This window comes from Nicotiana tabacum, chromosome 23 (genome assembly GCF_000715075.1).
Source record: "Nicotiana tabacum cultivar K326 chromosome 23, ASM71507v2, whole genome shotgun sequence".
NCBI lineage: Eukaryota > Viridiplantae > Streptophyta > Magnoliopsida > Solanales > Solanaceae > Nicotiana > Nicotiana tabacum.
Window position 1 is genome coordinate 79962577 of NC_134102.1, and position 21294 is coordinate 79983870.

Genomic DNA, 21294 nt, shown 5'->3' on the forward strand with positions numbered 1-21294 from the left:
CAGTTGGAGATGCTATTATGCGCATGAGGAGCTATGAGATGGTTCATGGGTATTGAGATGATGTGGTCTCGTGGATTGGGTCACTCGAAAGGAGTATTGTTGAGTTTCGTTATGTTCTTGAATGGAGCTATTATTATTTCTAAGGCAAGTCAAGAGTAAATTGAAGGAAGTTAGGTCGGTTAGTAATGGTTGAATCAACATGATTGTGGCAATGGTCAGTTCCTTCGGCGTGTTAAGTTATACAGGTGGTTTGTAGTTGTACCTGCGGGCTTGACATCCACCATAATTTGACTGATTTGGGAGGTATTTGATTCAAATGGCCTTGTTGTGTAAATGGATTTCCGGAAGAGTTTTGGCGGTTTAGACCATGATATAAGGTTTGTATTTTCTACGGTTTTGAGAATTCAGTCGCGTGTTGCAATAGTTCTTCAAAAATGAGTAAAGTGAAAAGTTTCTAGGTGATGAAGTGTTTATTCTTTTGGTGGTTAAGGAGTTATGATGAAATTCTGGTACTCTCGTGTACCGGCATGGTAAGTGCAGCAGGCGGTATGGAAATTTAGAGATTGAAGACCAAAGTCGAGTTTTGGTATTGATAAGAATGTCACGAGCTCGAAGGAGCGGGTGAAGATTTAAGATGTTCAGAGTATGCTGGCATTATTTTCGGGCAGTCTGAGGATGGTCTGGTTGGGAAAGAAGTGTTGGGTATTGAAATGCGGCTACTTGACTAGCACTATAGATGTACCATGGTCGATGGCCATTGATGTTCAGATTTTACTACATGGTGTGGAATGTTGTGGAGGTATATCCCATTAGATGATCGTATAAATGTGACGTGTTAGTCATTCGATTGTTAGAGATTTAAATCAGGTATGTAGATTTTGGTACTCTCGCCAATGGGAGAGGTTATGATCGGGAGGCGCTCTATTCCTTTGGTTATGGACTGTGTGAGTTTGTTCCGGACTTGACGGTTGTCCTTATGTGTCATGAATAGGGCCATTGTGGATCCTTGAAGGGTTGTTGGCCCAGTATGGGATGATCGAAATCAGCTTGGGGTCTGTTAGTGGGTCTAATGTGAATGTGTGCTCTATATCAGGTCGGATGTGTTCATTCGGCATAGCATTGTTTAAGGAGGAGTTTTCGAGCATTGGATGTTATTCCCGTAGTTAGCTATTCCATGTAATACTCTATTATGCCATGTGGGTTATGAGACGACTTGATTATTCGCACATGTGTTGTGATCCCCTATAGCTTGTGGTGTTATATAAGCAAGATGATTCTCGAGATACATGTCATCTATTGCGCCTTAGTCGTGCTTGGGTTTTGTAGCGTATGGCGCTATCCGTCGCCCTATGTATTGTATTATGAACTTGGCGTGCTTGTGGTTGATATTCGGGTATTTCATAAGTATAAGCATTACGGCTTGTTGGGTGTTTCCTTACTAATTGTTATGTTTGGATCGGGTGGCATGCCGCCACAGATACGTTATTTAGATCGGGTGGCACGCCGCCACAGGTATGTTGTGTGGATCGGGTTGCACACCGCAACAGTCATGTTTGGATCAGGTTGCAGGTCGCAACAATATCATAACTGGATCGGATTGCATGCCGTAACAGTGAGATGTTGAGTACGGTTCCCTATATCCATTCTTGTATATTTTGTTTCTCATTCTCTAAGAAAGGTTTATAGCATCTTTTCGGCTGTGTTATTTATTACGCGGCTGGGTAGTTCCTTTACAGAGTTTGTTCTTCCTTATGTGTCATATTCCAGTTGTAGCTTGTTGGCGCATTGATGGCTTCATATGAGATCTTGGTCGGTGTTCGAGGTAGCTTATTGCCCGAGCCGCTTGTACTGGGTGAGACAAGGTTATTGGACCTAAAATCGGTGCAATCAGATTTATGCAAGGTGTATTAAAGAGAAAATGTCACTATTCGGTTCAGAATAAGGTAACAGTTCTTGTCGAGCGGAGAAACTCCGTGAGTTATTGATTTGATGGGTGGTTATGAGTTCCTGCGCATCTCTTTCATCGTTGCAGTATTGTGAGGATTGAAACCGGTTTTATATATGTTATGAGGTATACTACGGGCGTCAGGTTCGTGAATTTGCAACTGTTGAGCTGGAGGAGGTTGCCTTGGGAAAATGAGTATGTGGTGCGTTATGTGATGTCAGCATGGGTGCATGATCATATGTGGGTTTGTGGAGATTGATACGGTGCCCGTATGTTAGAATCGGGTCTTGTAGAGAAACTCAGAGGTCGAAATTTGGTTCTAAGGCTTATTGACTAAATAAAAAGGAGGATCTTTAGTCTGGCTCGAGCTAATATACTCAACTGGGTTGTGGTGGCACACGTAGATGCACAAGGTGTTGAACAGTGATTTTGGGACAACTCCGGAGCAGTTCTTAGCACGTTCGAGGACAAACACATGTTTAAGTGGTGGAGAATGTAACGACCCGACCGGTTGTTTTGAGCTCTAGCATGTCGTTCGATAGTTTGAGGTCTCGAGTTGCTTCACTTCACATTTTACGACTTATATGCGTGGCCGGAATTGAATTTTGGGAAGTTCGGAGTGGTTTCGGAAGGAAAATACTAAATTCGGAAGCTTTAAGTTAGAAGAGTTGACTAAGGTTTGACTTTTGAGTAAACAACCTCGGAATCTGGATTTGAAACTTCCAATAGGTTCGTATGATGATTTCGGACTTGGGCGTATATTCGGGTTGAGTGTTGGGTGGTCCGGGAGCATTTCAGTGTCTATTATGGAAGGTTGGCATTTTGAAAGTTTAAGAATTTCTTGAGTTTGATTTAGAATGAATTTTGGTGTTATCAATGTCTGTTTGAAGTTTCGAGCCTTGGAATAGGTTTGTATCGTGATTTGTGACTTGCACGCAAAATTTGGCATTATTTCGGGATGTTTAAGCATAATTCGGATACGTTCGATAAAGTTTGAATGTTTGAAAGATTAAAGAAGGGTTTCGATCGTCGATTCATAGTTTTAATGCTGTTGGCGTAATTTGAGATTTCAACTAAGTTCGTGTCATATTTTGGGATGCGTTGGTATGGCTGGATGGAGTCCCGGGGGCCCCGGGTGCGAATCGGATTGAAAACGGATCAAGTTTGGACTTGGAAGAAGTGTTGAGGCAGTTGAGATCTGGTGCAATCGTACCTGCGTGGGAAGTGGTCGCATGTGCGGTCACGCAGGTGCGTAGGGGCCATTGAAGGTGCAATTTTGGTTGAAGGGACCTGGGGGCGCAGGTGCGAGGAAATTCCGCAAATGTGAAGTTGCAGATGCGGAGAAGTGATCGCAGAAGCGGAGAGGAGCTGGGCAAGGGTGGAGTCGCAAAAGCAGAAGAGCTTTGCATATATGAGTGCCTAGGAGCAAGGGTTGGACCGCAAAAGCGGTCACGCAGGAGAGAAATTTGGTCCACAGAAGTGGATTTGCCTGGGCTTAGGGAGAACCGCACCTGGGATAGAATTTTTTTGCAAGTGCAGAGCCGCAGGTGCAGCTAAGGGTCCGCTGGTACGAAAGTCGCTGGTTTTATTCCGAGACTTAGCCCATTTCTCTCACATTTTTATTTGGTTGGGATATTTTTGGAGCTCTTGGAGGGAAGATTTTCGTCATCCATGTCAAGGTAAGTAATTTCCGCATATTATGAGTTAAATACATGGTTTATATATGGATTTAAACATGGAAATTAGTAGAATTTGTGGGATTTTGATAGAAAACCTAGAAATTAATATTTTTGAATTTTGACCACAAAATTGGACATGGAATTTTGAATAAATAATATATTTGAGTTCGTGGCGTCATGGGTAAAGTTTATCTTCGAATATTTTAAGAATCCGGGCATGTGGGCCCGAGGGTTGACTTTATTGACTTTTCGAGCGGAGTTGGCAAGTTATTTGAGAAACGGTAAAGGTTATATTAACTTTGTGGTCATGTACTGTATTGTAAGCATGTGTCTCATAATTCGATAATTTTCTTCCTTTCTTGTGGAGCGGGCCGAACGCCTCGGCAGTATAATAGATGCATCTATGGTTCGTGCCGCTCGACCCTCGGCAATGTACACATTATTCTGGATCGTGCCGAATGACCTCGGCATAATCGTGTGTTATTTCGCTGACAGTCCGAATATTCATAAGGTTATCCTTCCTCTGATGCCTAGCATTTTATATGGTATTTCTTATCCGTTTGATACTGCCACTTGATAAATCTGAGATGTTGAGATAGAATATAAGACTGAGAAGTTCATACCTTTAAAAGAAAGTTTTGGAAGATTATCTAACTTACAGATTTACCCCCATATTACCGTGTGCTTCATAACTGCTTATGATTTATTATATTGCTTTATTGGACCTCTAGTAAGTATCGATGTCGACCCCATGTCACTACTTCTCCGGGGTTAGGCTACACTTCTGCACTAAATCTGTTGGATCTGACAAGTTCAATTGATGGTTATCTTGGTGCGTAGGTGCAGCTACTGAGGAGACTTTATGGTGAGCTACATTTCAGGCTACGTATCGCAGCCCGCTGAGTCTCCATCGTACTATTTACTCTATCCTGTCTTATTTACATTATGGACAGATGTTGTATTATTATCGTACTCCTTAGTTAATACTCATGCACTTGTGTCATGACCCAAAATCTAACTAGTCGTGATGACACCTAACCCAACCCGCTAGGTAAGCCAGTTGACAATAAACCAATTCCAATGAAATTTAATGAGACAAATAAATAAAAGAAAATATCTGAATCTTATACTTTTCCCAAGGACATGTATCACAAATCATGAGCTTCTAAGATTTAGAGTTTATAAAGCTAGTGTAAAATAAATGCATCATATGTTCGAATTATACATAAACAGATTTTTCATAAGTCTAGAGTTACCATGAACAAGAGGCAGCTGTTACCGGAATGCATGTACGTCTTCAATGCTAGCTCCCGTCATACACAGTAACGTTAGCATCCAAATCTGCACGTAAGGTGCATAAGTATAGTATGAATACAATCGACCCCATATACTCAATAAGTAACAAAACTAACCTTATGTTGGAAGTAGTGACGAGCTGGGGCAAGGGTCAAAGTCCAACTCTAATGACTAGCAACAGTGCATAACAATATAACAAAAAAAGGTACACGAAGTAACTCAAAGATATGATGCTCGACTCATTCACATTTATGAAAAAATAGGCATATTTTTCAAGTAAAACAGTAAATCCCAAATCTTTCATCGAAAACACCAAAAGTATGAGTAAGTTTGAAAAACTGTAATTCTTCCCAAAGCTTTCAACAAGTAAATATTTCATTTTCAAATGGCATGAGTAAAATACATCTCTATGTCTACATGTCAATATGTATGAGAAGTCATGAATGACGTGATACTGTACAACATGAGAAAAATTCATCTCTATGCTTGTATGTCAAGTGTGCATGTCGATTGCGATATAACTCAGTGATAAAACCATATGCATACTCTCAGAGTATCAATTCACTCAGTCTTCCCAGTCACTCAGTCCTCACAGTCACTCAGTCCTCACAACCACTTAGTCCTCCCAATCACTTGGCACTCGTGCTCGACACTCGCACTCAGTAGGTACCTACGCTCACTGGGGGTGTGTACAGACTTCGGAGGGGCTCATTTGGCCCAAGCGCTAAAATAGGCCAACCATGGAATTAATCAATAATAATTGCTGCGATGTGCAGCCCGATCCCATCAATATCCTCACAATCAGGCCCTCAGCCTCATTCAGTCACCAATCTCTCCAGTCTCTCGGGCTCGCAATGTCATGAAAGATCAGCCCCTAAAAAATGATGTGATGTATCAAAGAATGGTAACATAGACTGAGATATGATATGTAGATGAATGCGTATGACTGAGTATGAAATGTCAATATAAACAGATAGCTCAACAACAAAAATGACCCCAGTGGGTCCAAACAGGATAAACATATAGCCTAGACATGATTTGTAACACGGATCACAGCTCAATTACTCTAGCACGTAAAGATTTCATGGATACAAATAAGATTAGGTGACTACACAGTACCACAGAAATAACCAAGTCACAATTCATACGGTGTACGCCCACACGCCTACCACCTAGCATGTGCATCACCTCAACACCAAACACATATCACGTATATTCGGGGTTCATACCCTCACCGCCAAGTTCAGAAGTGTTACTTACCTCGAACAAGTCAAATTCAACACCGAGCAAGCCAAACGATGTTCCAAAAATGTCATCTTGTGCGTGCTGACCTCCGAATGGCTCGAAACTAGCCAAAAGCAAATCAAATACATTAAATAAAGCCTAAGGAAACAATTCCAATTGATAAAGGTCGAATATTTACTCAAAAGCCCAAAATCAACCAAAATGTCCAACCTAGGCCCGTGCCTCGGAGCTCGACGAAACTTATAAAATCTGATAACCCATTTAATTACGAGTCCAACCATACTAGTTTCACTCAAATCCGACTCCAAATCGATGTTCAAAACTCAAAAATTCACTTTATGAAATTTTAGACAAAACCCCCCAAATTTCACTTTTGAAATCATCAACCAATTACCAAAAACGAAGATAGATTCATGAAATATAATAAAATGAGTAGAGAACACTTATCCCAATCCATGTGGTGAAAAGAACTTCAAAAATCGTCCAAATCCGAGCTCCCCAACTCAAAATATGACAAAATAAACAAACCCTTGATTTATATGCTTCCGTCCAGCTGTTCTATCTCGTTTCTCATGCCAAACAATCCCAAAATTTACTTTTGATGCCTCCAATGGATTCCTTGTGAAATTCCAGTCAAGTTCGACTTTTGAATCACTCAATTTGACCTTATAATGAAGGAGATATGTTGGTTTTAATATTTACAAATAGTGCAGATTTTTAAATACGAATTCAGTGGCAATTTCGTAATTAATCTGAAAAATCTGGCAACCCACTTCTCAGTAAAATGACTATACATTCCTCATACAATGTCGAAACATGATGATTCCAGCTGCTATAGTTCCAAAATTACGATACAGATCTAATGCTTCAATCAAAACAAAATTTGGAGCTCATTTGCTTAATGTGGTACCATTTATGCTTGAAGAAACGACGTCGAAACATAAAAAACGAGCGCAACACAACCCAAACCTATTTGAAACTCACCCGAGCCCCTCGAAACCCCGTCCGAACATACTAACAAGTCCCATAATATAACATGGACTTACTCGAGGCATCAAATCACACATAACAACATCGAAACGACGTATCGCACCTCAATTCGAACTTAACTGAACTTTGGACTTTCAACTTCCAAAACTTGTGCCGAAACATATAAAATCAACCCATAATTAACCCAAATTTTTGCATACAAGTCCCAAATAATATAACAAAGCTATTTCAATTCCCGGAACCACAATCCGAATTCGATATCCTCAAAGTCAACTTCCGGTCAAACTTATAAACTTTTCAACCCTTCAAATTTTTAACTTTCGCCAATTAGTGCCGAATCCTTATAGAACCATTTCGGGCATACGCCCAAGTCCAAAATCACCATTCGGACCTAACAGAGCCATCAAAACTCCAATCCGAGCTCAAATGCTAAAAAGTCAAACTTGGTCAATTATTCAACTTAAAGCTTCAACAATGATATTTATTCTTCTAAATCAATCCAGAATAACCTGAAAACCAATATCATTCATATTTAAACAGTAAGTTTTCATGATTTTAATGCGTTGATTTCCTTGTCTAATAAAATTCACGATTTCGAAAGTAATAAAATGCATAATTAAGTTGGTAGTTCACCATTGTCTTGCATAACGGCGACGTTGGGTGCCATCACGGCCTATAGTGAGTTTTGGGTCATGACAACTTGGTATCAGAGCTCTAGTTTTATTTGGGTCTAACGAGTCATGAGCAAGTCTAGTAGAGTCTGGTGGATCGGTACGGAAACGTTTGTTCTCTTTCCTAAGAGTAAGTCTTCTTCATTGACAATTATGTTTCTTTCAAAAAACAATTATTTGCGTATTTTGCAATTTCAAAAAGTCTAATATTCTCTAGAACAAGCTTATACTGATTTGTTTTGTGCATCATAAAATATAAGATAACCTTGAAAATAATTAAAATCTTATACCAGACACTCTTTGCTTCAATACTTGAGAAACATTTATAAGTTTTCGGATATTCAATCCTCAAACTTTTACCATAATTATTTGTCATGACCCGAAATCTCCACCGTGGAATCATGACAAGCTGCTATCAGAGTACTAAGTTGCCTAGGTTTCACGATTCATGAGCAAGCTTAGTAGAGTCTGGAGGATCGGTACAGACACATCTGTACTTATCTTCTAGAGGCTATAGGGATTTAGGAAAATTTCACTTCTTTCCTTCTCTATAGTGCAATTTTATTCTATCATTGATTTGAATTATTCTACTCTTTCTTACACAAATGGCAAGGACAATTACAACATCCATAATGGATCAGGAGCCGGAGCCCCAAGTTGCAACCACTACCAGGGGTAGGGGTCGGGGCCGAGGCCGAGGTAGAGGTAGAGTTCAGCCTAGAGCGCGCACCGCAACTCCTATTAAAGAGCCTCAGATTGAGCAGGAGGAGGAGGTCCCTGTTCACATTGCACCAGTTAGATCAGCTCAGGTTCTCGAGGGGTTCATAACGTCTCCCATATTTCTGTACACTTTAGTCCACCTGGTCGGACTTATGGAGAGTGTGGCACATGCCGAAGTATTTTCTATGACCCCCATTGTCTCTCAGGCTAGGGGAGGAGCCCAAACTCCCACTACTCACACTCGGGTGTAGATGGCTTCCATATATTAGACCTCCCCAGTAGTTGGAGTAGTTCAGCCTGTCATTGCTACTCAGTCCATGGAAAGGACCGATATGTCGTCTGAGGGCCTGAAGAGGTTGGACGAGTTCACTAAGTTATTTCATGTTCGCTTTGGTGGCATACCTTTTGAGGACCCACAAGATTTCATAGATCGTTGCCATGAGGTATTGCGCAACATGGGTATTGTGGAGCCCAATGGAGTTGACTTCACAGTGTTTCAGATGCACGGTTCCGCCAAGAGATGGTGGCACTGCTATGTTTGAGGCAGACCAGTAGGTTCACCTCCACTCACTTTTTGTTTTGGAAAATATACTACTAGGCGGGTTGCCTAGTAGCTATTTTATTAATAACAAAAGAAAATAAAAACCACAACTTAAGAGTACAAGTAAGGGGGGCAAAAGATATAGTAGTGTTGCCTCTATGCCTTGGCTATATAATCACTCATCTGCGCTTTTTTTTGCCTTAAGATGACAGCCTCATGTAGAGGATCATGGTGTAGCTGCTGGCAAAAGTCTCACGAGGGCATATGACCTCACAGCCGCTTGGATCTTCCCAAAGGCATAGCAATATAGCTCACACATACTGTGCTAGACCTTACCTTACAAATCCTATTGAGGCATAATAAACCTCATCTACTAACAAGCATGAAGAAAAAATGAACTGGAAAGAACTAGGTACTCTATGATCATCACAAAGTTTATAACATACTCTGTGATGATATTACAATTGATAATACTTAAAAAGTGATAAAGTAAAACAATGTTAAAAATTGAGTCTTGCCCCTCTTTCTTCAACCTTGTGAACTATTCAATTTGTAGCTCATTGGCTCCCTCTTCCACCGTCTTCAAAAATTCTTCAAACTTTATCATTTTCTCTTTGACCTATTTGACCTTGTAGAGGTTGTAGGTACAACTGCCTTTTGCTTTGCATTTCTCATTGGAGGTTTCCTAATGATAACCTCTTGTATTGCTTTGCCGTCCCAACTATGTTGCCTGTATGGTGCCTTCTTCTTGTATTTGTTGGATCCGCTTTGCACATGTCTTGGTGAAAGATCTCCCTCCCTAGCTATAATGTTGAAGGTGGCATCCAGTAGTGCATCCTCTTCTCCTTCTTCATAAACATCTTGACCCATATGCATCCCAAAATCGTCAATATGTCTGTACTCATTCGACAATGCTATTTGATCTTTCCTCTGATTATCAAGACCTCTCAATGTTTCCATGTCAAGTGAAACAAGAGCGTGAATGATATTTGTTGGTGTCAAATTGTATGTTGCAGTTATTGAAGTGCTGATTCCAGTAGCTGCTGCCATGTTCGAGGATGAAATTTAGATCTCCTTTGAATCTACTGAATTATTTGTCTTATGTTGCTATCCCGAAGGTACAAATACAATAGTGTTTGGACTCAAACCTCTACTCTTTGGTGCAGTTGATATTGAGTTAGAAACCTGCTCTTTTTGTACCTTTTCTGATGCTTCCTTTGATCGTGGGGTGGCAGGTAATAATGCTGCTGCATATTCGTTAGTACCTAAATACATTTCTGCAGAATCGTGTTCCTCCTCCTCAACTTGGTTATCCCAAATCTTTTTATTAGCTGTCAGTGCACTCGTCTCTCCTTGTTGCTCCTTATAGCCTGTTATATCATTTGTTGATGCTTGAGAGAGTGAGATCATACCTGTATTTGACTGTTGGTTATTACCCGTTGAGATTAGCTGCAGTCTAGAATCATCAGCATGTTCACCAAAAGATTCCATCGATTGGGATGGTATCTCAAAGACTGAAGTATTCAGTGTGACCAGAGGTGCATTAATCTTTGTAGTTGTGTTCATTATCATAGCTGCATGTGCATCCATTACCATTTTAGCCAGCTCCTGATTGGAAATTTGCATTGTAGGAGTAACTGCAGCATGTTCTTGACTTGCCTCACACGTGCGATTATTAACAGATACGATCTCAAGTCGTGAACCTATGCCCTTTAAAATTTTCTTCTTATTTTCACTCGCTGTAGTGCCTTCTGTATCCATGATTTATTTTATCTCATCATCAATCTGTTGCTCCTCATTGTGTGACCCATTTATAGAATGCTCGTTTGTTAAAGTGTCGAAAAAATTCGAAATCCCAATTGTTGTTTACGGTACAATCTTATTTTGAATGACTGGAGATTGCTTCTTGCTAGGTGATCTAGTCACCCCTGTGCAGTTGTTACCCTTTGTATTTGATTTTCTTGGAGCATTAGTTGAGTGCACTATATTATCAAGAACCTGCCCTGCACTTGTACCCAATGAATGAGCTTGCGTAGGAGTATGTTGATTCACACTTTGTTTCACAGAAACAGTATGTTTAAATTCCCCATTTGCTGCCTGGACAATTCCAGCTGAACCTTAAAGTTGTTTAGTCTCTGCATTCCCCAACTTAGTGCCTGTTGAAGCTGCATACCTCGATACCTTAACACTCAAATTTACAGTAGGATTCACAACCCCAGTGGTTGCATGCACACCTGCTGTTTTCTGTGAGAAAGTAGTCTCCAGTTTTGAAAGAAAATCCTTAGTAATCACTTCCTTAGGATCTGTAGAAACTGCATACTCCCATTCCATAACATCTATATGAACAACAGTTCTTTCATCTCTCAGAAGAGCATTTGATTTTTGCATTGTTTGGAAATCAGGCTTTTGAGTATCTCCCGTGTCCAGTGTAACTGACTTGGTATAAAAAAAATGTCCAGTTGTGCCTGGTGAATTAAACTGCCCAACTTGCACAACAGTAGATACCAATGCTGCTTTCTTTTGAACTAGATCAAATAATGCAGTATTATCTTTAGCAGCTATAGCAGTCTGTTTTTCCCCCTCCAACACTTGCGAAACCTTATTCATAGCTACTGCAATCTCAGTATTACATGAAAATTCTCGCTCATTAGCAGTCTCCTTTTTCCCCTCAGAAATTTTAGTTTTTTTTGCTGGGTCTATACCAACTTTGCCTGAAGAATGAGGTACCTGCCCAGCTCTATTCTCCTTCCCATCAGTTATCAGCAGGACATCAGTTTTCCCCTATTCATTACCTTCTTGCTGCCCATATTCATCATGTTTTTGTGATGTACCTGGTCCCTTTTTAACCCCAGGTAAATCACTATCAAACACAGTATTTGAATCAGCCTTCAACTCCTTAGAAACTCTAGCAAGTGCAATAGTCACTGGAACTGTTGCAACACCAGAAACAGTTGGTACATGTTGGGCCTTAATAACATCTGATCTTTGACCAACTCCATTAGTATTTGTAGCAGCAACTCAGTCAAATGTAGCACCTCCACTCACTTGGGATCAGTTCTCAAAGCTATTTTTTGAGAAGTTTATTCCTTTTACTTTGAGAGAGGAGTACTGCAGCCAGTTTGAGCGCCTTTAGTAAGGTAGCATGACTATTACCCAGTATGAGACCAAATTTGTGGATTTATCTCGCCATGCAGTTGTCTTGATTCCTACTAAGAGGGAGAGGGTGAAGAGATTTTTTGATGGCCTTACTTTTGGTATCAGGCTACAGATGGCCAGAGAGATAGAGGATGATATTTCTTTCCAACGGGTTGTAAAAATTGCTAGACGGATCGAGAGAGTTCATGGTCAGGGCAGAGAGGAGACCTCTGAGAAGAGGCCTCACCATTTCGGTTGTTTCAATGGCGACAAGTTCTTTTAGTAGAGGCCATTCTATCAGGTTGGTCAAGTTAGCACTTCAGGCATCACAAAGTGCTTCAGGCAGTGTGGTTCTTATGGGTCTCGTCCTGAGCAGCTAGCCTACAATGCACCTCCAACTCTCATCAATACACCACTATTTCAGAGCTATGACAGTAGTTATCCGGGCCATCAGAGTTAGTCTCAAATTTAGCAGCCACAGCAGTCGAGAAAGTGCTTTGAGTGTGGCGGTATGGGTCATATCAGGAGGTACTGTCCCGGACATTAGTGCAGCGTGCCACAACAGGTTTTTTGTGCCATGGTTCCGACAATAGTTACTCCACCGCACTTGCTCAGCCAGCTAGAGGGGGGAACATGCAGCCCGGGGTGGTAGTCAGACCATTAGAGGTGGTGGCAAGCGAGAGAGATGTCGTTCGAGAGGTATAGGTCTAGCTGGTAGGGCTTAACCCCGTTTCTATGCATTTCCAGCTATACTTGAGGCAGAGTCATCTGATGCGGTCATCACAAGTAATGTTACGATTTGCCATAGAGATGCCTTAGTTTATTTGATCCAGGTTTTACTTATTCATATGTGTCATCCTATTTTGCTTCATATTTTAATTGGTCTCGTGATTCTTTAAGTGCTCATATTTATGTGTCTATGCCTGTGGGAGATTCTATTATGATAGACCGGGTATATCGTGCTTGTTAGGTCACTATCAGGAGCTATGATACTAGGGTAGACCTTCTACTTCTTGACATGGTGGATTTTGACGTGATCTTAGGCATGGATTGATTGTCACCTTATCATGCCATTTTGGACTGTCACTCCAAGATTGTGACATTGGCCATGCCGGGGTTGCCTCGATTAGAGTGGAGAGGGACTCCTGGCCATTCTACTAGTAGGGTCATTTCATATGTGAAGGCTCAGTGTATGTTCGAGAAGGGGTATCTGGCATATTTGGCCTATATCTGTGATCCTAGTGTGGAGGTTCCTTCCATGAATTCAGTATCAGTTGTGCACAACTTCCCAGAGGTGTTTCCTACAGATTTATCGGGGATGCCACACGACAAAGATATTGATTTTTGCATTGACTTGGTTCCGGGCACTCAGCCCATTTCTATCGTAACAAACTGTATGGTCCCAGTTGAGTTGAAAGAATTGAAGGAGCAGTTGAAGTGTTTGCTTGATAAGGGATTCATTAGATTGCGTGTCTGATGATAGGCTATAATTGCGTGTTTTAGTCGCTTATTGCACTATAATTCACTACACTTTACTTGTGTTGAGCTTTAGTTGGTAGTGTTTTGAACTTATTGTATGTTTTATGCCTTGTAGGAATGATTTCGATCTATGTAGATGTTGTGGAGCTAATTTGATCTATTTGGAGATTTGAAGTCTGAGTAAAAGCCCAAGGTATTAAGCCAGAATCGTGTTCGGGGATCGAGGATTACGTCTGGACATCAAAAATCAAGCAAAAAGAAATACTCTGAGGAATTTGCACTGTTGCGGTGCGTGGCGCACCGCAACAGTGTGTTTTGGCAGCCTGATGAAAAGTGTGAGCTACCTGATAAGTCCCACTAGCGCGTGGCATGGCGCGTTGCCCCATGCGGCGCGCCTGTGTATTTTTCCTAGAGTGATTTTCCTATTTCGGCTAGAAAAGGGTGATTTTGTCTGGGCCTGACCCTGCTTGGTATAAATACATGGAAAAACGTTATTTTATTGACATTTGACATACTTTAGACCTAAGTACGCTAAGGAGGAGTTGGAAGAACACAAAGACCAGGATTTTATCATTCCTTCCTCACTCAAGACCCAAATTTGGAATCGAATTTATGCTTTCCTATACTTTAATTATATTTGTGATGATTTTCTCCATGTCTATTGAGTAGTTCCCTTTAGGGTTTGATGGATTTGGTGTAATGATGATTGTTTGTGGATTATAAATCTAGTTTTACGTATTGAAGCAATTTTGGATGATTTAATTGTTGCATCTATATTCACTTGTTCATGTAATCGAGAGAGGCCTAACTTGTGATATCTTTGCATTGTATTATTTGTTGAGTTCATAGATTCTTCTAAGTAATCTAAGGAGACTAGTTGAATCATGGATTAAACCTAGCTAAGAGAATAATCGAAAGAGTTTTTCCTAAAGACCAATCCACTACGTATTCTTGCATATCTTCACAGTTCTTAACTTAGTTCATCTCGTGAGGTTGAGACTTAATCGAGAGAGGAGTTGTTGCTGAACGTCTGAACTAATAACCAAGTGAATTTGAGAGACTAACTTGAACATTAGAAGTGAATTATCTAGAGTTAGATCCCAAACAATTATCTTGCACCTATCCTATCAAAACCCTATTTTCTCTCACTGATAACCTTCTTTACTTATTCCTTGTTTTGATTGTCATTAGTCAATAGCTTTAGATTCTTAGTTAATTTTAGTTAGAAATATTATAAATCTCAACTGTTGATCATCTTAGATAACAATCAAGCTAGAAACTACGCGGATACTGTTTAAATCTAATCCCTGTGGATACGATATTATACAACAACAATAACAACAACCCAGTAAAATCCCACTAATGGGGTCTGGGGAGGGTAGTGTGTACACAGACCTTACCCCTACCCGAAGGAGTAGAGAGGCTATTTCCGAAAGACCCTCGGCTCAAAAAAAATAAAAAGACAAAATGACAAAAAGGAAACAATATTAGTATCACAACAACAATCATAGGATAAATAGGAACGCCATGAAATCTAGAAGAAAGATGCAAAACAAAGGGAGACAATATTAGTAAATATTAGTATCACCACAACAATCATAAGAAAGATAGGAACACCATGAAATCTAGTTGAAAGATGCAAATCAAAAGCGATAGCTAGTAATAGGACATGCACTGAAAAGCTAAATAGTAAGCCACAACATTGCCAATAGCTATATTAGACAAAAACCCTACATGGCTAGTCCTACAATGGTATGAAGTAAGGCAGGACTCAACTACCTCCTAACCTACAACCCTAATACTCGACCTCCACATCTTCCTATCAAGTGTCATGTCCTCGAAAATCTGGAGCCTCACCATATCCTGCCTGATCAGCTCTCCCCAATACTTTTTAGGTCGCCCTCTACCTCTTCTTGTGCCATCCACAACCAGCTGCTCACACCTCCGTACCGGAGCATCTTGGCTTCTCCTCTGAACATGTCCGAACCATCTAAGCCTCGCTTCCCGCATCTTGTCATTAATGGGAGCCATATGCACCTTTTCCCGGATATAATCATTCCTAATCTTATCTATCCTAGTGTGCCCACACATCCACCGCAATATCCTTATTTCTGCTACTTTCATCTTCTGGATATGTGAGTTCTTAACGGGCCAACACTCAGCCCCATACATCATGGCCGGTCTAACCACCGTTTTATAAAACTTACCTTTGAGTATCGGTGGCACTCTCTTGTCACACAGGATACGATATTATACTATACTATATTTGATTAACGAGCAGAATTTAAGTATGTGTTTTGCGCTTGTCAAATTTTGGGGTCGTTAACGGGGATTGGCAATCAATAATGTTTGAAATAGTTTGAAGTGCTAATTTAGGAATTTTTTCTTTTTCTTTTTATTTTTCCCTTTTTACGTTTGGTGTTCTTTGACTTTGCGCATGTTACAGGTGCATTACTCGAGTTTCTGTGAAAGAAGTGCTACCATACGAGCCAGAGTTAGAAACAAAATTGCGACAATTGAGGAAGGAAAAAGATTTCACTGAGAAATTAGGAAATGTTGGGCAGTCCTCAACCAAAGAAACTATGGCTGGAAACGGTGATGATAATGTAGATTTGGCTGCAAGAGAGGCTGCCTAACGATGAGAAAAAGCTGCATGGGATGCTGATGAAGCATCTATTAGAGATGCACAAATTATCTATGAAGAAGAGATGGGTTGAAGAATTGCTCAAAATCAACCCTTGGTTGCAGACCAGTTCGGAAATATAGCTCTCGGTCCTGGGAGAACACTTGGATATTATGCTAGACCGGTCTACAATCAAGGACTATCAAGTGTTAGACCACCTCCAACTGCAGCAAACAATTTTGAGTTGAAGTAAGGGTTGCTTCAAACCCTTCAGAATTGTTGTGTCTTCATAGGGAAGCCAACGAAAATCCAAACACACATCTAATGGATTTCAAGGAGATTATGAACACCTTTGATTACAATGGGGTGTTACAAGATGCAGTGTACTTAAGGGCATTCCCCTTTTCACTTAAAGATGATGTGAATGAGTGGCTTCAAAGTTTTCCTAGTGGATCGATTAGAACTTGGGAGGAGATGACCAGAAAATTCCTTGATAAATATTTCTCCTCAGCTAAGACGGGAAAGATTAGAAGAGAAATCCATAACTTCTGTCAGAAAGAGACTGAAACTGTTTGTGAAGCATGGGAGAGGTTTAAGGAGATAGTTAGAAAGTATCAACATAGCGGAATTGAACTCTGGATGCAACTCCAGGACTTTTGGGAAGGATTGACATCGACCTCGTTTAGAACATTGAGCAATGCAGTTGGAGGCACTTTGATGAGAAGACTCCAGAGGAGATAGTTACAATTCTTGATGAATTATCTGAAGATGCTAATCAGTGGCTCTTTGAGAGTGCTGAAAGACGAAGATCAACTGGTGTTCACCAAGTTGATACAAATACATCTGTGCAGGTACAACTTGATGCTATGGCTAATGAAATATGAAAGCTGACCTTGGTCTCAATACAAAATGATCCTCACGCAACATGTGATATATGTGTAAGAAGACACCCTACTCATGAGTGTCAAGCCTCAACTGAGGAAGTAAATATTGTGGGAAATTATAATTTTAATGCAATGAGTCAGAGGTACTCGGGTCTTTCATTGAGTTCACCTGGGGGTACTATGAATGCATGGCAATAAAACAACCCCATACCCCAGGGACAAGGAGCTCCTGGCTTTATGAATCAACAGAGGCAGCAATATCAGCCTCAACAGCCCATTCAGTATGCCATAGATGATCTCATGAAGGCTTTCATTCTAAAAACTGATGAGAGGCTTGAAACTCATAGCTCAACTATACGGGAACATGGAGCAGCTATCAAAGAACTGGGCACTGGTTTTTGAAACCTGGAAAGACAGGTTGGGCAGCTGACGACTCTATTATCTAAGAGGATTCCAGGAATTCTCCCTGCTGATACCGAAAGAAATCCCAAAGAAATAGAGAATGCTGTAACATTGAGAAGTGGGCAAGTGTTGAAAGACTCCACCCCGATCCATAAAGATGTGAAACTTGAAAAAGAAAGTGTGGAGTAACTAAAAAATGATGATAATAAGAAGAACAAAAGTGAGAAGGTAGCTGAGAAAAAGAAGAAGGAAGAAAAATTGAGAAGGGAGGAATCTGACGAGAGCAAGCATATGCCTGCTCTACCTTTCCCCCAAAAGCAAAGTAGAGAAAAGATGGACAAGCAGTTTGGGAGATTTTTGGATGTGCTAAAATAGGTTCATGTAAACTTACCATTCATAGAAGTGCTCTCATAGATGCCTGCTTATGCCAAATTTTTGAAATATATCCTTACAAAGAAGAGAAAAAGAGAGGAGACTTCAGTGGTGAAGCTCACAGAGCATTGCAGTGCGATATTGCAAAATATGTTTCCACAAAAGTGTGGAGATCCAGAGAATTTTACTATAATTTGATCGTTAGGAACTATTAATTTTGATAAGTCTTTATGTGATTCTGGCGCCTCAATTAATTTAATGCCTTTATCTATCTACAGGAAACTGGAGAAGGAGATTGGAGAGATAAGGTCTGCACCCATATCTTTGCAGCTGACAGACCAAACGACTATAATACCCGAGGGGATAGTGGAAGATGTGTTAGTTTGGGTGGATAAGTTAGTATTTCCTATGGATTTTATAGTGGTGAATATGGAGGAAAATAAAGAGGTCCCCCTCATCCTAGAAAAGGAGGCACAAAAAGACAAACCAGCTACAAGTGTTGAGTGGAAAGTAAAGGGCTCGAAAGAGAAGGCTACGGGGAGAGAGAATGATAAGTGTGGGGTGTACCCAAAGAAGGATAAGACTTTGTCTGTATGGATGTGTGCATTAGTTCTGGCGCAAGGAATGGAGCCCGACTTCGACTCAGAACCTGACTAGATGTTCAGGGAAGTTTTCTTTACCTTATGCTTTTTAATTGTGTGTCATGGGGACATGCCACAACTTAAAGTGTGGGGTGGGGGATATTTGTATGTATGTATGTATGTTTATTAGTTTTCTTTTTTGTTAGTTTTAGTAGTTACAAAAAAATTTGAAAAAACATAAAATTTGTAAAGTTTTCGATTTTTCCCGACGATGGATATCATCGACAGGTTTCTTGAGGGATTAATGTCGAAGGAAAAAGACAAAACAAATTTATTTTGTTAGGTAGTGTAACAAGTCCCCCTTGGTTTTTCTTCGTGCTGCGGTTCTTTTCCAAGGGTTTTATTTGAACTAGGTGTAGTTAGTAGTAGTTTTTATTTTTCTTCAGGAGTAGGAAACCTTGTGCTGTGATTTGAATTGAAGGCAATATCTCTTAACTTTATTATACCTTGAGAATAGTAAGTGCTTTAGTTGTGACGCTTAGGCTCAGTTTTTGACTCTTGTATAAGTACCTTAAATTGTATGATTTTAACTTGGCTTAACTGCTTTTACTAGAGTGTCTTGATAGTCTGATCCTGAGTGAGTTATGTGCCATGTGTGTGTGAGGTTTTGTGTTATTATGTGCATTGTATTTGATGTATAGAACTTTTCCCGTGTGTTTGCGAAGCAGAATAATAGTTTATTCTGTCTTGGAAGTGATATAGGCGTTTCTTTGTTGAGCCAGTTATATGCTTTTACCCACCTAATTATTATGTATCTTAGTTAACCCCTTTAAGCAGGTAATCCTGTTTCTTTGTCAACCATATTACAAGCCTTACCCATTTGTTTGAATTGACCTTCTATTTGAGCCTTTTACCTCCAGCGAGCACTTGAAGTTGTTATGAACTTTGTAAAAGTTGAAGTGTGGGGTGTTGGTTTGGCTTTTGAGTGGAACTAATGAAATAAAGAGAAAGGTGCATTGTTTTGAAAAAGTAAGAGCCACGTGAAGTAAAAAAGAAAAGAAAAGAAAAAGTAGTTGTATTGTTGTTAAAAACCACCCCCTTGTAGTGGTAATTCTTGATGTATTTGTGCTTAAAGAAGCAGGGAGTTTATGTATATTGTTGTGAAGGTGGAGTTATGGTTTGACATAAGTGTGGGGTTTTGAACGGTAAATTGTATGTATTAAAGTGTTTAGGGAGGTGTAGTCACTCTTATATCTAAATGTATCCTACCCGTCATGCAGCCTACATTACAACCAAATAAAGTCATACTTGATCATTGACTGAATGAGCTCAGTTAGTAGAGGAGTACACTACGGGCAAGCCTATGGTACGTCTTTTGTGGCACATGAATATTGTTTTTGAGAGTGAGCAAATTATTTCTATTTTGAGTTCCTAATTGTGCTTAAATTTTATTATGTGTGGAACTACTCTCTATTGTTGTGTGAGGGCACTTTATTCATGAAGGAAAGGTAATGTCGTTGACCTCTGTGTTAGAGTAAGTGAGCAGGTGGTGAAAAATGCATGGTGCTTTGAGTCAAATCTTGAGGCGAGGATATTACGTTATTGTGCTTAAGTTGTTTTAAATATTCTTGGTGTGATGAGTTAGGAGAGTTATTTAAAAAGGTGGTGTCTATGTGATGTGTAGTTTGATTTCTCGAGAGCGAGCAATGGTTTAAGTGTGGGGTGTTGATGGTAGGCTATAATTGTGTGTTTTAGTCGCTTATTGCACTCTAATTCACTGCACTTTACTTGTGTTGAGCTTTAATTAGTAGTGTTTTGCCCTTATTTTGTGTTTTATGCCTTGTAGGAATAATTTTGAGCTATGTAGATGTTGTGGAACTAATTCGAGCTATTTGGAGCTCTAAAGTCTGAGTAAATGCCCAAGGGATTAAGCCAGAATTGTGTTCGGGGGTCGAGTATTACGTCTGGACATCAAAAATCAAGCAAAAAGCAATACTCTGAGGAATTTGCACTATTGCGACACGCGGGGAAGCACGTGGTGCATCATAGCATTGTGTTTTGGCAGCCTGATGAAAAGTGTGAGCTCCTTGATAAGTCCCATTAGCGCGTGGCATGGCACGTCGCCCCATGCGTCGCGCCTGTGAATTTTTCCTAGAGTGATTTTCCTATTTCGGCTAGGAAAGGGTGATTTCATCTGGGTCCGACCCTACTTGGTACAAATACATGGAAAAATATTATTTTATGAACTTTTGACATACTTTAGACCTAAGGACGCTAAGGAGGAGTTGGAAGAACACAAGCACAAGGCTTTTATCATTCCTTCCTCACCCAAGACCCAAGTTTGGATCAAATTTATGCTTTCCTATACTTTACTTATATTTGTGATGAATTTCTCCATATTTATGGAGTAGTTCCCTTTAGGGTTTGATGTGTATTGATGATTGTTTGTGGATTATAACTCTAGTTTTATGTATTGAAGCAGTTTTGGATGATTTAATTGTTGCATCGATATTCACTTGTTCATGTAATCGAGAGAGGCCTAACTTGTAATATCTTTGCATTGTATTATTTGTTGAGTTTATAGATTCTTCTAAGTAATCGAAGGAGGCTAGTTGAATCATGGATTAAACCTAGCTAGGAGAATAATCGAAAGAGGTTTTCCTAAAGACCAATCCACTACGTATTCTTTCATATCTTCACAGTTCTTAACTTAGTTCATCTCGTGAGATTA

The 21294-nt window shown here is 40.1% G+C and overlaps 1 non-coding gene across 1 annotated transcript; it reads right to left on the reverse strand.

The window, feature by feature from the left end:
- Positions 1-16846: 16846 nt before the first annotated feature.
- On the reverse strand, positions 16847-16953 carry LOC142177772 (small nucleolar RNA R71). Its single transcript, XR_012706328.1, has one exon. It is a non-coding gene; the product is annotated as a small nucleolar RNA R71 (small nucleolar RNA).
- Between the last annotated feature and the right edge of the window lie 4341 nt (positions 16954-21294).